Consider the following 15,495-nt stretch of genomic DNA (forward strand, 5'->3'; position numbering starts at 1 on the left):
GGTAGAGATCGATCGGGCAGGCCTGCGAACTGGCCGATGGTGAGAGCAACATGGAAGGCAAGAGTGACCACATGGTCTTCCGCAGTGAATGTAATATGTTTACAGTACTGCCAGAAGAGAAGACAAACTTCACATGCCACAAATGCAAGTTTGTGTCTCTCTTGGAGGAAAAGGTGCAAAGTCTCAAGGAGGGAGTGTCCACTCTGAAACTCATTAGGGATGCAGAGGCCCATACAGTTGAATCTCCTTCCACCAGAGAATAGGACAAATAATTATTGGGACAGGACTCTAGTAATGCACTGAACAATATGTCTTCGGGGAGCTCTTTGGCAAGAAAAATCAACTTTGTTTGAAAACTGGGAATTTTGTCTTCCTTTGTGGTAGCAGTCTTGAGTCAGATTGTTCCCTATTGGATTTGAGGGAGAGTCAGTGGATGAAATAATTTAGGAAGCTCAAGCTCTGAAATGCAAACCAACACGTCAGTGGCCTCCAAAATCCTTGGACCTGGTCAGCCATAAAATACTCACTGTTTTTTTGCAATGCACTCATTCAAAATCATCAGCAACAAGCAGCAACTCTTACACACTCCTGACAAGTTAGCAACTATTTCTTTAGCAATAGTCGAAGCAATTGTAGTGAAGAAACAATTCTGAAAAATTCAATTATCTTTCCAAAAACAACAATGATTCCTCAAACGTAAATTAGAAAATGACAGTTTGGTATATTCTAATGGAAGGCCTAATGTCCTTTTCTCAATGGAAAGTAAGAAACTTTGTCTCAATGATGTCACTCTTTGCATGGATCCAGGACCTAATTCTGATTAATGTCCCAATGGTCCTCTGGAATCAACTCCGCCCGGATATTCGAACTGCCCCACACCCAAGAGTGTGACTATGTTAGGAGGACAAATTAAATATCATAACAATGCATGGATAAAAATACAAATGATGGACTGTGGACCTTAATAAATACCTTATGATGCATTTGCCCCTCAGTGATCACCCAGAGTTGAAGGATAAGGGGATAGCACAGAAGACAACAGCAACATGGAAGAGAGGAGTGGTGACATGGTCTTCTGCAGTGAATGTAATATGTTTACAGTAATGCCAGAAGAGAAGTCAACACTTCACCTGCCACAAATGCAAGCTTGTGTCGCTGTTGGAGGAAAAGGTGTGAAATCTCAAGGAGAGAGTGCCCACTCTGAAACTCATTAGGGATGCAGAGGTCCAAACAGAAGAGTGCCATCTGTTTCATGAAGAGAAAGAAAATCCTAGTATAGCACTAGAAGCAACGGAATGGAAACATGTGTCTCACATAAGAAGGAGGGGTAGGAGGCTCTCAGTACCTATACAGTTTAAGAACCTGTTAGATTGGAACAAATGAAAGGACACATAGTCGCCTGGTTCATTTTTTATTAGGAACTGGCCTGTGTGACAATGTGACCACTAGAAGTAACACAATTGAAGTTCACAACAAATAGACAAGGCGCGCAGTGCGGTTTCACGATTTAAAGAGCTTTCTTACTATAGGCGTGGCTTTGATAGCCATTTGGATTTTCCCACTCGCTGTTTAGCCAATCAGCGGCCGGGTATGCAGATGAGCAGGTTTAAACAGATTTTAGCACAAACTATTTACATATACTTATTTACATGGGTACATAACAGAATCTATTCCAGGTTCTCATGCACAAAAACAATGAAGAGGAGCAGAATTAAACATCTGGATCACCCATGAGGAGCAGTCCAGTTAACACTCAGAAACCTCTTGAACTGAGGAAACGAAAAGCCCCAAAGAAGAAGAAAAGGAGAGTGGTGGTTGTGGGGGATTCCCTATTCCCAATGCCAAGTCTAATGTCATCTTCTCATGAGAAGGTAAGAAACGTTTTCTCAAAGAAAAAATGTTATTGCATTGGCTGTAGAGTTTCAACTACGGAATGATTTCATGTGGAGGAGTGCTTGCCAGCCTTTTCCGCTCGTGTCTTCAAAAGGGGGAATCCTTCTCGTCCTGGAGTATGCAGACAGATAACAGCTGGTATGGCAAGCATCATCAGCATAAATCCTTTGTATACAGGAATTTCTACTGCTATACTCCATTAGAAGCCTTTACCTGTAAAGGCTTGTTCTTGCTTTAGCATTAACCAAACAGGCCTACTGGATACTTTCTGTTCAGATGGAAGAAACACTAAAGTTTGTCAGTCAGAGCCATTGGGTGCTGATTTGTCCCAACATCAGTTCTGTTTCCTTGTACCAGAGAAGGGGCCAACCATTCTTGGGACTGGACTCTAGCAGTGCACTAAAATATTTATCTTCTAGCAATTGTTTTGGGGCAAAAAAATCAACTATGTTAAGAAATAGGCAATTTTGTCTTCCCATCTAGTACCAGCTTTGAATCAGATTCTTCCCTATTAGATATCCAAAATCCCTGGACTTTAAAACATGCAAGCTTAACAGTACAAAATGTTTTTTTCCTGTTTCAAAATGGCTGCAGATCAAAGCTATAGGAAAGCCCAATACCACAGGGATTGTGCTATGAACATGGAAGAGGCACCAAAAAAGACATGACTAAGGTAATCCTCTATGGGCAGCTCATCAGGGATACTGCCATGTTGAATGGCTTTTCTGCTGCTGGCATAAAGCAGCTATGCAGAACTAGCATAGCTGGCTACAATTAAAAGAAGGAACCAGTCTGTCCATTCCTTGCCTTCAGAGACATGATCAGCCACTGAGTGCTCACTTGGGACAGCCAACTGTTGGCTTTCATTGCTCATGGAGCACATGACATCTGGAAGATATGGCAGTTAGTTGTTCTCCCAATGCAAGTACAGTGGTACCTCGGTTTTCGAACGCTTCTCAGTTCGAACAAATTGGTATTCGACCAGGAAATTAAAGAAACTTTTGCCCTGAAATCCGAACAAATATTTGGAACTCGAACACTCGAGAGAGCTGAAGACAGAAGCCGGCAAGCTACAGAGAGAGAGAGAGAGAGAGAGCCAGGGGCAAGCAAGAGAACTGAAGCCGGAAGCCGGCAAGCTACAGAGAGAGAAAGAGAGAGAGAGCCAGGGGTGAGCAAGAGAACTGAAGATGGAAGCCGGCAAGCTACAGAGAGAGAGAGCCAGGGGCGAGCAAGAGAACTGAAGACGGAAGACGGCAAGCTACAGAGAGAGAGACACACACACACACATGGGGACAGAAGCAGGCAAGCTAGAGGGAGAGACAACTGAGGAGGGGAATTTATTTTAAATTGTTTCGGTTCTCAACCAAATCGGTTCTCAACCACACTTCCAGAACGAATTGTGGTCGAGAACCGAGGTACCACTGTATATTAATAACAGGGACATTTAGGAGAAAGAACAAATTCTGGTACACTACTGATTCTCTTGACACCAAAGAGAAAGGACAAACCTTTACTGGCCTGAATGATTCTTATACATGTTTTTTATATGCCTTGTAATAATTTATTGTGGTTTCGGATGCAGTGCAGGAATTCATGGCCCAAGTAGTTCAGGGTCTGACTCATAGGGGGACACACACACTTGACCTAGAGTTCCTCTCGGGGCAGTGAAGTTATATCTGATGTTAAGGGGTAAAGATGTCACTTGTCATACCCCAGCAGGCTGGATTATAAGACATCAATCCTCCATCACAAGGTGGCAGAGATGATTAGGTATTTCTGCACCCGACACTTAATGGAACCTGAAGTGTTCCAGACAGAGCTTGGGGAAATATTTGACTCTCTTGCCCACAGTCCAGCTGATTCCCTGGTGGTTTCCTAAAATAGGGCTTCATCAAAAAAAAGGCTCAGCAGCAAATTCAGAGCCGGCGGAAGGGGGTGGAGGAGACAGGCGTAGTCACACAACAAAGCCTAAGCCACTTAAAAAGCTTTCTTCCCTGGAGAGCCTCGCTTGATAAACTGAGGAGCATAGGACAGGCTTGGTGGCAGTGGAAGCCTGGCTTTGTCTTTTGAGGTACCCACCCCCTTTGCAGTAAACAAGTCCACTTGCTTGCAGTAGCCGAAGTCTTGAGATTCTCCAGGCACAGATTAATTCTAAAAATGTCCTTTGGGAGAGATATGGAGGTGGAACACTTTGATGAGCGTGATAAAGCACAACAGTACAGCCGAGGGTCACGGGTGAATGGGCTCCCTAGACTGACCCATAGTGCCCATTGCAGTTTCTACCGAACCCGCACCATACAAACCCTCAGCTCTAAGAAGAAAGCCAAAAATGTCCATTTCTATTGCAACAGGGACCGATATTTCAAAGGGATTGTATATGCCATATCTCCTGATCGGTTTAGATCTTATGAAGCCTTGTTGGCTGACCTGACCCAAACTTTGTCTGATAATGTCAATCTGCCCCAGGGTGTGAGAACCATCTACACTGTAGATGGAGCAAAGAAGATCACCACTTTAAACCAACTTATGGAAGGAGAGAGCTATGTATGAGGTTCAACAGAGCCTTTTATTAAGCTGGAGTACGCAAAGAATGTAAATCTGAATTGGTCTGTACATGTTAAGGCAGCTCAACTTCATGTTCAGTGCCCTCTCTAGCCGTGGCCAAAGGAAGCCCTTCAGAGTCAAAGGAGAACAAGGCTTTCATTAGACCTAAACTGGTCACAATCGTCAGGACTGGTGTGATGGCCTGTGGACCTTAACAAATACCTTATGATGCCTTTGCCCCTCAGTGATCACCCAGAGTTGAAGGATAAGGGGATAGCACAGAAGATAACAGCAACATGGAAGAGAAGAGTGGTGACATGGTCTTCTGCAGTGAATGTAATATGTTTACAGTCATGCCAGAAGAGAAGTCAACACTTCACCTGCCACAAATGCAAGCTTGTGTCGCTGTTGGAGGAAAAGGTGTGAAATCTCAAGGAGAGAGTGCCCACTCTGAAACTCATTAGGGATGCAGAGGTCCAAACAGAAGAGCCCCATCTGTTTCATGAAGAGAAAGAAAATCCTAGTACAGCACTAGAAGCAACGGAATGGAAACATGTGTCTCACATAAGAAGGAGGGGTAGGAGGTTCTGAGCACCTATACAGTTTAAGAACCTGTTAAATTGGAACAAATGAAAGAACACATTGTCACTTGTCATGCCCCAGCAGGCTGGACTATAAGACATCAATCCTCCATCACAAGGTGGCAGAGAGGATTAGGTGTTTCTGCACCCGACACTTAATGGAACCTGAAGTGTTCCAGACAGAGCTTGGGGAAATATTTGACACTTTTCCCCACAGTCCAGCTGATTCCCTGGTGGCTTCCTGAAATAGGGCTTCATAAAAAAAAAGGCTCAGCAGCAAATTCAGAGCAGGCGGAGGGGGAGGGAAGGAGACAGGCGAAGTCGCACAACAAAGCCTAAGCCACTTAAAAAGCTTTCTTCCCTGGGCAGCCTCGCTTGCTAAACTGAGGAGCATAGGACAGGCTTGGTGGCAGTGGAAGCTGGGCTTTGTCTTTGGAGGTACCAACCCCCTTTGCAGCAAACAAGTCCACTTGCTTGCAGTAGCTGAAGACTTGAGATTCTCCAGGCACAGATTAATTCTAAAAATGTTCTTTGGGAGAGATATGGAGGTGGAACACTTTGATGAGCGTGATAAAGCACAACGGTACAGCCGAGGGTCACGGGTGAATGGGCTCCCTAGCCTGACCCATAGTGCCTATTGCAGTTTCTACCGAACCCGCACCCTACAATATCTCAGAATATCTCCGGGACCGCCTTCTGCCGCACGAATCCCAGCGACCAGTTAGGTCCCACAGAGTTGGCCTTCTCCGGGTCCCATCAACTAAACAATGTCGTTTGGCGGGACCCAGGGGAAGAGCCTTCTCTGTGGCGGCCCCGACCCTTTGGAACCAACTCCCCCCAGATATCAGAGTTGCCCCCACCCTCCTAGCCTTTCGTAAGCTCCTTAAAACCCACCTCTGTTGTCAGGCATGGGGGAATTGACATTTTCCCTCCCCCTAGGCTTATAAAATTTATGTATGGTATGCTAGTATGTATGATTGGTTGTAAATTGGTTTTTTTTAAAGTTAACTAAATATTAGATTTGTTTACATTGTGTTATTGTTGCTGTGAGCCGCCCCGAGTCTGCGGACAGGGGCGGCATACAAATCTGATTAATAAAATAAATAAATAAATAAATAAATACACACCCTCAGTTCTAAGAAGAAAGCCAAAAAAGTCAATTTCTATCACAACAGGGACCGATATTTCAAAAGGATTGTATATGCCATATCTCCTGATCACTTTAGATCTTATAAAGCCTTGTTGGCTGACCTGACCTGAACTTTGTCTGATAATGTCAATCTGCCCCAGGGTGTGAGAACCATCTACACTATAGATGGAGCAAAGAAGATCACCACTTTAGACCAACTTGTGGAAGGAGAGAGCTATGTATGTGGTTCAATAGAGCCTTTTAAGAAGCTGGAGTACACAAAGAATGTAAATCCAAATTGGTCTGTAAATGTTAAGACACCTCAACTTCCCGTTCAGTGCCCTCTCTAGCCATGGCCAAAGGAAGCCCTTCAGAGTCAAAGGAGAACAAGGATTTCATTAGACCTAAACTGGTCACAATTGTCAGGACTGGTGAGAAGCCCCGCAAAGCAGTTCGGATTCTGTTTAACAAAAATAACAGCACATTCATTTGAGCAGGTTCTCACTGATATTGCTGATGCCGTCAAACTTGATTCAGGAGTAGTTAAGCGTTACTGATATCGAGATCATAAATAATAATAATAATAATAAATCTCCTCCCACCTTCTCTTTCAATTCTAAACACTTCTTTTAATTGTGCAAGAATCCTTGGACAAAGCTTGGAATATTTTATACTGTGTTCTGCATTTCTGCACAGTTATATAGGATCAGTTTTGATCTTTAATTATATTTCTCTTGGAATAAGATTTACTGAAGTCTTTTGAGAGTTACTCCTAAGTACACTTAATGGTCTTTGGGTGTCTGATCTAAAAATCTAATCCACAGAAGAAAATAAGTTTTCATCAAACTTTTGCTTTTTAAGGACCAGGGATCAGTCAAGCAGATTAATCAAACAAGAATTTTAATCTTGGAAGCTTAGTTGACAGTTCATATTTTATGAGGATTTGATTATTAAAGTTCATGCATGCTGACATCATATATGAATATTAAACTGCACTAATATTATTCCATTACTATATCAAATTACTGACAAGCCTGATACACTGTCCCAGGATGTGAGGAATTACTATATGAAGCATATAAAGGAATGTTGATATTCCAATTTGTCTGCAACACATATTACATGTACCCTGCCCCCTTTGGGCAAATTTCAAATTTTTCTATATGGATGTATATTAGTTCAACTTGTCTGCCTTCAGGAATTATCCAGGATGGTATGACTTATTTCCATTTTCAAATCAAAGCATTAACACATTATTGATGCAAATCCAAGGCACTTTTTTTTTTTCTATCAAGAGCCTTGTCGATCCATAATCTTCCTTCCAGGGAGTGCTTCATCAGCACTTCCAAACTAGATTCTGGTCTCAGCAGGGAAATATTGCTTGAAGTAAATGAATGAAGTTAAAGCATTTTGTTATTGATCAAATGCCTTTCTTGGCCAAAACAAGGCTGGATATTATTGAATTTGGCTTACGTGTAATCCGACAATTAACTATCTCCCCTTCCCTATATGATTCATTACTGATATCGAGATCATAAATAATAAATAATAAGAATCTCCTCCCACTTTCTCTTTCAATTCTAAACACTTCTTTTAATTGTACAAGAATCCTATAGGGATGCTATGCAATTTCATATTCATATTCTATGTTCCAACTAAGCAGATAAAGTTGGTGGTACAGTGAACATACATTTACAACCTCATAACATAGTTTGTATATTTTTCTTTTACTGTTTTACTTTGTTTTACTGCAAAATATGTACATTTCCTTGGGATGTGGATGCAGGATTGCATCACAAGCTTGGTTCAACAATTCTGGTTAACTGTCTTTCAGATGCAAGCAAAGTCATTCCAAAGTGAAATCTAGGGATCACAGGCATTCTCTCTGTTGGAACTTTATTATGTCCTGTTTTGTTGGTTTCACTGATTAACAGTGCAATGATGGGGTACACTTTTACAAATGCCTACCCAGTAAACTCTAATATAACACTATTGCAATATTTCTGAGGAACTATTTGTTTGATTTGTTTTTGTATATATGGATGAATTTGCAACCGCAATCTTGATTTTATTTGGAATGTGGATGTCATTTCCTTCCTGTTCTGCTGCTAACCAACAATATTTTTAATGTTGAGCCTTCCTTTTGTAAGAGTCCTAAGTGAATTTTCTATTTAGGAGTGGGCTATCCCTGTACGTTTCCCTCCAATCCTGTCAGCTTTATAATATCCTATTTCTTCTACTAGGTCAGTATGGCAGGGAAAGATCCCAATTATCTTCCATTTCTGCTTCTGCTCTAGCCTCATATTTGCCCTAGTCTGGGCTCTTGTGGTTACTCCCATTATATTAGCATCCTTTTTGAATATTTTTATCTGGGTCCAAACACCAGTAAGTGGAAAACCTTGATTACGTGTTAAATTAGACAACTATTATCACCTGTGTAGTGCCCTGTTTCAATAGCCTGGATTTAACCAACATCAGTCTACTCAAACAATGGTAATGGTTTCTTTTCCATAGATGCTGAATTATTTATTTATTTTACTAAATGAGGATCTATTAATGTTAATTTACTTTCAGTATCTACCAAGCCTCTACAATAACATTAATTTTGTTGGGAGGAAATTCCTCTCAGTGGTGCTTATACATTGCAAACATTCCTTTTTTCAACTGGCTTCTACAATTTTTTTCACAAATGTCTACTTTCTTCACAGTTATAAAAACCAAGGAGTCTATCAATGCCTTCCTTTCATTTGTGGCAAAGTTAAAGGCCATTTTACATCTTTCTCCGACTAACTGGATTTTTATATAAACTCCTTCAATCTTTTCCAGCTTATCTTTATCTGTCTCCTCCCCCACAAATCACTCTTTAAGAAAAGAAAGGGTTTTTTTTAACCAGCTTTTGATTCAACCTTTCTATAAAGATTTTTGCCCAAGTATCTGGGTTTAGCTCCATTTCTGGATGGTTTACCTACTTTGGTTTTACAACAGGCATATGCAGCATGCAAGACTGAACAAAGTAGTAAGTTTATTCTACATTTAAAGGGGAATCTCCCCCTTCTGCCTTTTCATTCAGGTTTGTTTGGTGTAGGTCCCAATGAGTGACCTAGCTTTTGCAACTATGATAGTGGATTATTGCCTTAAAATCTGAATTCTGCAAGGGCTAAATTCACTTCCTTTTGCAGATAAAACTTATTTTTGTATTTTACAGAGAAACTTAATTCCTTGAATCCAGTTCCACTTGTGCAGATGCCATCCGAGGCTTTGCTATCCTTTTTGAATATGGCACTTTGTTTTGTATATTTCACTACTGCCACCACTTGTCAGATTTTATTTTAACTGCATCCAATTTTGTAGGCTCAAGAAACAAATGAACCAACTGCCACATAGACAATACACACAAGTCCTTGCATACTCATAGCGTTTACTCACTATTCATTGTCCTTGTGAATATTCTACCTTTACTGTTTGAATATTGTAGAAAAACTTTGTAGCTGCTTTGCTTCCATACACAAACGCACCCTATATTACGTTTTCCCTTTCTCTGCCCACCCAGAACACTATCTGCTTCACAGAACAGCTTTGGAGACAAAAGCTGTAATAGCTCTCAAATTAAGCTGAATCAATTAATACCACACAGGTGGCTTCTACAATTTTTTTCACAAATGTCTACTTTCTTCATAGTTATAAAAACTAAGGAGTCTATCAATGTCTTCCTTTCATTTGGGGAGAAGCTAAAGGCTTTTTTACATCTTTCTCCGACTAACTGGATCTTTATATAAAATCCTTCAGTCTTTTCCAACTTATCTTTATCTGTCTCCTCCCCCACAAACCACTCTTTTAAGAAAAGAAAGCTTTTTTTTTACATAGACAATACACACAAGTCCTTGCATACTCATAGCGTTTACTCACTATTCATTGTCCTTGTGAATATTCTACCTTTACTGTTTGAATATTGCTAGAAAAACTTTGTAGCTGCTTTGCTTCTATAGACAAACGCACCCTACATTACGTTTTCCCTTTCTCCGCCCACCCAGAACTCTATCTGCTTCAGAGAACAGCTTTTATAACCAATGTTGGCTTGCCGGCAGTGGAGAGTGCTAAGAGACAAAAGCCACACAGGTGGCTAATTTACTTTCAGTATGTACTAGGCTTCTACAGCAACATTAATTTTGTTGGGAGCAAATTCCATTCAGTGGCGCTTACACATTGCAAACATTCCTTTTTTCATCTGGCTTCTACAATTTTTTTCACAAATGTCTACTTTCTTCACAGTTATAAAAACTAAGGAGTCTATCAATGCCTTACTTTCATTTGGGGAGAAGCTAACGGCTTTTTTTACATCTTTTTCCGACTAACTGGATTTTTATATAAACTCCTTCAGTCTTTTACAGCTTATCTTTATCTGTCTCCTCCCCCACAAACCACTCTTTAAGAAAAGAAAGCTTTTTTTTTTACTGACTTTTGATTCAACATTTCTATAAAGATATTTGCCCAAGTATCTGGGTTTAGCTCCATTTCTGGATGGTTTACCTACTTTAGTGTTATTACAGGCATATGCAGCATGCAAGACTGTACAAAGTAGTACGTTTATTCTACATTTAAAGGGGAATCTCCCCCTTCTGCCTTTTCATCCAGGTTTGTTTGGTGTAGGTCCCAGTGAGTGACCTAGCTTTTGCAACTATGATAGTGGATTATTGCCTTAAAATCTGAATTCTGCAAGGACCAAATTCATTTCCTTTTGCAGATAAAACTTATTTTTGTATTTTACAGAGAAACATAATTCCTTGAATCCAGTCCCACTTGTGCAGATGCCACCGAGGCTTTGCTATCCTTTTTGAATATGGCACTTTGTTTTATATATTTCATTACTGCCACCACTTATCAGATTTTATTTTAACTGTATCCAATTTTGTAGGCTCAAGAAACAAATGAACCAACTGCCACATAGACAATACACACAAGTCCTTGCATACTCATAGCATTTACCCACTATTCCCCACAGCTACAACTACTCCAACTCATTCTCCTTGTAAATATTCTACCTTTACTGTTTGAACATTGCTAGCAAAACTTTTTGGCTGCTTTGCTTCTATACACAAACGCACCCTAAATTACCTTTTCTCTTTCTCTGCCTTGCCACAATTCTAGCTGCTTCACAGAAGAACTTTTATAGCCAGGGTTGCCATGACGACTGTGGGGAGTGGTTAAAGAGACAAAAGCCACACAGGTGCTGGCAAATTTCTGAGTAGCTATTTCTCACAGCGAGACCACGGGCTGTTATTCAAGCACTACCTGAGCTTTTACTTAGATTTCTTGAGTTCAGAGTTCTTGAATTTTTTGGAATATTTAAAACTATGATTTGAGTTTTGGCAATAAGTAGGTTTAAGACTCCAGGAGCAAGTTGTTTTGTGAGGAAACGTTTTTTTCTCTCCTAGATATATTTGGATTTCAACATTTCTGTTTCTGCTTAATTAGCCTTGTTTTCTTTCCTCAGGTTTGCTATTGTAATTATAATTATAATGATTTCTTGCCTAGTTTCTTACATTTCTTCAAATATGTTGAAGAAGAGAAGGGCTGAGATACTGAGACTGCCTCTATTGGGCCCCACTCTTATAGTTTCCTGTAAGAACAGTTCCTGTTTAAAGAATTTATCCCATTGGCTGTCAGACTCCCAGGGGGTGGGGTCTTAGCTATCTTTAAGGCTAAGTGTCCTACCAGGCTTAGCTGATGTAATCTTTTCAGGCGAGATTGCTTTGGGATTGGTGTTATGGTTCTTCCTGTAGATGCTTGTTAGAATAGAGTGACCATTGATAAAGGTGTGAGCGGAGCCCATTCCTTAACGGACCATTGACAAAGTAGTTGCTACTAGGAGTGAGTCTTTTTCCTGCCTAAAGCATATTTCTCCATTTTATCATCCAGAAAAATAGAATATTCTGCCTTTTTAATATTTTCTAAAACATTTCAATCCTGTAGGAGGTGCTAATGTCCTATAGTCCTTTATGTTTGGGGATGTTGGTATGACAAAAACAGCAAAAACAAAATAAGGGAACTTTGAGAGCTTTTGATAATATGTAGATCTTTATAAATAATAGAGGTCAATCATCCCAATCACAGCTAAAGTACTGATGCTGGCTTACATGCATAGAATGAAATATTTCCTAATAACCTAGATGAATTTTTCTACCTTATATTCAGACAAATATTATTTAAAGACACATAACTATGTTTTATAACCTTTAAGTTTTGAGTCTTCCTGTGCTCCGAAGGTTATGACTTGGTTTATAAGCTACCTGTCCCTTTTACAAATAAAACTTGGAAAATTACACCTGACCATAAATTGTTTTAAATACCAGCACCTTATATTTCAACAAACTATAAACTTGAGATTTATGGAAGATAAAAAAAGAAGCTGGAAAGGATTTTTTACTTCATTTGGCTTTTCTGGAATCAGATTTTTAACTAGGATCTACTGTGATGCAAAGGCTACATTTTTAGAATTCTAGAACAGATAAGCTAACCATGGTTTAACCTTTTTAAAAATCAGAACTCAATATTATGCACACTTCCACCCCACCCCCATCCCAAGAGGGAAAGAAGACAGACACTTCTAGGTCTAATTAGCCACATGGTAACTTTTCATTCCGTATTTCTTTGGCTTTCCTATGTTTACCTCTTTCCCATTCATTGAACTTTCATTGAATTTTAAAATGCATTGCTGTGTAGGAAAACAATTTAACAAACAAGATGCAAATATTTAAACAAATGCTTTTCTAATTATTTTCATTCCTTTATAATAAAGGATAATACAGTGGTACCTCGAGATACGAGTTTAATTCGTTCCGGACCTGGGCTCTTAAGTCGAGCAGCTCTTATCTCGAACGACTTTTCCCCATAGGAATTAATGTAAATAATTTTAATTGGTTCCAGCCCTCAAAAAACTCACAAAGTTAGTCTAAATTATGCAGAAAGACATGTTTTTAATGAAGAAATGTACATGTACATATAAATGAATAATGAAGTTTCTTTCACTTAACTTGTAAACTTTCTTAAACTTTTAAATTTACATATGTTCAACTTCTCTGCCACCCAATCCTGTAGGACAGAGGTCCCCAACCCTTTTTGCACCAGGGACCGGCTTTAAGCGATCAAGAGAGGAATGGGTGAATGAATGGACGGAGGGTGGGAAGGAAGGAAGGAAAGAGGGAAGGGACAGGAACAGAGGAAGGAAGCAAGGAAACTTATGAAAGGGGAGAGTAAGAGAGGAATGAGTGAAGGGAGGGAGGGAGGGAAGAAGGTGGGAAGGAGAAAGAAAAGAAGAAATAGAGGAAGGGAAGGTAAAAGAGAGAAAGAAAAAGAGCAAGAAAGAAAGCTGCAAGCACCCCCCCGAGCCCCCCAGGCCGGCTGCAACCTTTTAAAACATGCGCGCCGCTTCGCAGCTGTCTCCTGAAGCCGAACGCGGAAGTTAGCGTTTGGCTTCAGGAGAGAGCTCCTTGGCACTTGTATCTCGAATTTGGGCTTGTAAGTAGAACAAAAATATCTCTCCCCTCCCAGCTCTTATCTCGAGTTGCTCTTAAGTAGAGCAGCTCTTATGTCGGGGTTCCACTGTATTGCTTTAAGTATGGCATTGCTCATTAAGGTACTAACATTAAATATATCAGTATTAATGGTAATCTTTATAAAAGCTTTTTCTGCTTTTATGTTATAAAAAAGATTTATATTTCTGCTTTTTCTATATAATTCAGTTCAAATATGATTAATAAAAATAACATTGAGGGAATTCCAGATTTGCAAACCATTCAAAGAATATTGCTGACATTTAGCAACCCTCCTGTTTGGCTAGATTAACAATTAAACATGTAGCTTTTAAATTTGGTTAACTGCTTAAAGTTACATTCAAAGCAGTGGTGGATTGCCCCCAGTTTGGGTCTGTTCTTAGAACGGGTAGTATTGGTGGTGGGAGGCTCCACCATCATGCTTCTGTGCATTTGCAGGAGCATCGCATGCACAGGCACAAAACCAGTGACCAAATTATTTAGAATGCACCACTGATTCAGAGTAATAGCTGTTTGGATAAGAATCTGTCCAAATTGAGATTCTGTTGCATATGATACATTCAGTAAGAAAATAATTACTTCATTCAAATACATTTGATTTAATAATTTTATATTCTATATCCATTCTAAAGCAGTGGTAGGATTCCATTTTTTTTAGTACTGGTTTTGTGGCCGTGGCTTGGTGGTCATGTAATTGGGTGGGCATGGCTGAGTGGTCATGGCTAGGTGAGCCTAGCTGGATGGTTATGTGAGTGGGTGGGCATGGCCAACTTGACGTCACTCACACCAAGGGGTGCCTTTCCTGGCTGCTCCTGGCCTCAAAGGCCTCAACCAGATACAATTTCCCTGTGTATTTATTTACTACTACTGAACATCCAACATATGCTATTTAATCCTATGTATATATGCCATATATGTACATACATGCTACATAGTATAATGCAGTGATGGCAAACCCTTTGGCACAGGTGCCACAGGTGGCACATGGAGCCATATCTGCTGGCACAGGAGCTGTTGCCCTATTTCAGCTCCAACATGCATGTAGTTGCCCGCCAGCTGATTTTTGCCTTACACAGAGGCTCTTGGAGGGTGTTTTTGGCTTCCAGAGAACCTCTGGATGGATGGAGGAGGGCGTTTTTACCCTCCCCCAGCTCCTGGGAAGCCTTTGGAGACTGGGGAGGGTAAAACACGAGCCAACTGGGCCCATCAGAAGTTGGGAAACAGGTCGTTTCCGGCATCCAGAGGGCCTCTGAGAGAGTGGGGGCAGGTGTTTTCACCCTCCCAGGCATTGAATTATGGGCGTGGGCACTCGTGCAGGCATAATAGCGTGGGCACATACTCTTTTGACACCCAAGGAAAAAAAGGTTTGCCATCACTGGTATAGTGTATGCAATATAGTGTATGTAGGACAAAAAGATACATTATTTTCCGGGTAGAGTGCTGTACTGCAGGCCACTGAAGCTGAGTGTAGATCTGCAGGTCAGGGGTTCAGATCTCATCACCAGCTCAAGGTTGACTCAGCCTTCCATCCTTCCGAGGTGGGTAAAATGAGGGCCCGGTTTGTGGGGGCAATATGCTGGCTCTGTTAAAAAGTGCTATTGCTAACATGTTGTAAGCTTCCCTGAGTCTAAGGAGAAGGGTGGCATATAAATCGAATAAAATAAATAAATAAAAAATACTGTATGTGTATTTACACACAGAGAGAGACACCAAGTATTCCTCCTAGTTTGGATTGGTTTGCCCAAACTGGTAGTGACCCTCTGGTGATGTCACAATAACATCACTGAACCAGATTAGT

The 15,495-nt window shown here is 40.5% G+C and overlaps 1 long non-coding RNA gene and 2 pseudogenes across 3 annotated transcripts in view; 2 read left to right on the forward strand and 1 right to left on the reverse strand.

The window, feature by feature from the left end:
* Window positions 1-11,427, reverse strand: part of LOC139175799 (uncharacterized) — a 69,843-nt gene extending 58,416 nt beyond the window's left edge. For 2 of the 3 annotated variants that reach the window (XR_011560574.1, XR_011560575.1), the window contains exon 1: window positions 9,574-9,616. This is a non-coding gene — a long non-coding RNA (uncharacterized lncRNA). Of the gene's footprint in view, window positions 1-9,573; window positions 9,617-11,259 lie in introns of those variants that run through there. The other variant, XR_011560576.1, reaches the window with a different exon arrangement.
* Window positions 4,051-4,652, forward strand: LOC139153095 (serine/threonine-protein kinase DCLK1 pseudogene; annotated as a pseudogene).
* On the forward strand, window positions 5,543-6,704 carry LOC139153096 (serine/threonine-protein kinase DCLK1 pseudogene; annotated as a pseudogene).
* Window positions 11,428-15,495: the final 4,068 nt, after the last annotated feature.

The sequence above is a fragment of the Erythrolamprus reginae genome, chromosome Z (genome assembly GCF_031021105.1).
Source record: "Erythrolamprus reginae isolate rEryReg1 chromosome Z, rEryReg1.hap1, whole genome shotgun sequence".
NCBI lineage: Eukaryota > Metazoa > Chordata > Lepidosauria > Squamata > Dipsadidae > Erythrolamprus > Erythrolamprus reginae.